Here is a 1,612-nt window from a genome sequence, read left to right on the forward strand (position 1 = left end):
TATAGAAGAATGATAACACTACTTCTAGATGGGCATTATCACAGGTATTTAAAGGTAAGACACAGGTGCTGAGTCTCAGATGAGTGAGATTGACTGTCAGAGAGGCAGCTTTGCAGCATTTGACCAAGAAGAAACTATAGAAAGAAAAAGTTCCCCATCATAGATCTATGGACTGAGCTGGACTAAAGTGAGCAGAACTACACAGTAGAAATAAATGGGTCAAGGCACCCAAACAAGGTAACAGACATCTATGTAATGTTTACTCTGAACACACATTTACCCCATTTGCTCCTCAGTAACGTGACATACAGCAGCAACATGAAAGGGACATTTCCTGCATGTAGATCTGCTGTAGATAGAGCTGCTGTATCAACAAATCAACAAAAATGCAGGTACTGCATGTTACATCAAAATCTCCACTAATCTGAAAAGAAGCAACAAAAAATAAATTTTGCTTCCAGTCTGAAAAAGTAGAAAACATTTAGTGAGAAGGTTCATACAGGTCATTACTGGATAATTTCATACTATATATACAAAAAAAGAAACAACAACACTGGTATCACATTTTTAACTTTTAACACTTTTGGTTTTATTAAAGGAAATATCAGATTTTCTCAGGTGCCAAAACAAAATGTAGCAGCTCTGTAAAGGTTCACCAGAGAGCAGAACATAAAGTTAACATGACTATAACAGCTGAATGCAGTGATTTCCATGTTGCTCAGCAAAACACAAATTTATCTAGATCCAATGCCTTTGTGTGTTTTGATTCCATGCTGATTACAACCAAACTGGAAAGTCTTATTTTCTGTCATAGTTGAACACAAATACATCTTTATGAGCCTGAGAGATGAAAAACTTTGTTCGCAGGATTTACTGCTCACAGGTAAAACGACCCTTATTTTACACAACCTGAACAACATCCTGGTATGGGTCCACAAACTGAGTAAACTCCATGAGAGTGGAAGGACTCTCCTTTGCCTCAATATTCAATCCAATCAATATAACCTTTTGTAACATTGGCTCCCTCGCTTTGCCCCGCTCGGTTTTCAAAACAATCAGTCTCAGTCGCTCTGGCGTCATCCCGTGCTGCATTCACTGCAGTCCGACAGCAGGGGTGGCAGGGCTGTCATTTAGGGGGGCATCTGCCACTCTATGCCACCCTAGTCAGGGGTTGATGATAAGGATTTTTACCACTTGCCCGACTTTCACATTTCATTTGCCCAGAACCAATTTTTACTTGCCCAGTATAATATTTGATAAATATAGTTCCTAATATTCATTTTTGTATATAGATCAATGACACATGTTTGTTTTTTAAATGTTTTTTGTAATTCAGTATTTTTTTTTTTTTGCGATCATTGCCCGGCGGGCAAATGCAATGAAATTTGTACTCTCCCATCAATAAAAACGACTTACCATCGAGCCCTGCCAGTAGATCCGCCTATGATTATAATTGAATCACTTTAGTGAATTTTAGGATTTACTTTTCAAAGCATCTTTATATGCATGGAAACTAAGGTGAAGTGTTTTATCTTTCCCCTCCAACATTACGTCTTTCTCCTGTGTTTGTCTTTCCAGACCTCCTGCAGGTTGGAAAAGAGGAGGATTTCTC

The 1,612-nt window shown here is 38.3% G+C and overlaps 1 protein-coding gene across 1 annotated transcript in view; it reads left to right on the plus strand.

The window, feature by feature from the left end:
- The window catches only part of LOC107100348 (trichohyalin-like), a 30,458-nt gene that overhangs the window by 21,566 nt on the left and 7,280 nt on the right, over positions 1–1,612 (plus strand). The gene's annotated exons all lie outside the window — the stretch shown is intronic.

Source organism: Cyprinodon variegatus, unplaced genomic scaffold, assembly GCF_000732505.1.
Source record: "Cyprinodon variegatus isolate N-32 unplaced genomic scaffold, C_variegatus-1.0 Scaffold963, whole genome shotgun sequence".
NCBI classification, from domain to species: Eukaryota; Metazoa; Chordata; class Actinopteri; order Cyprinodontiformes; family Cyprinodontidae; genus Cyprinodon; species Cyprinodon variegatus.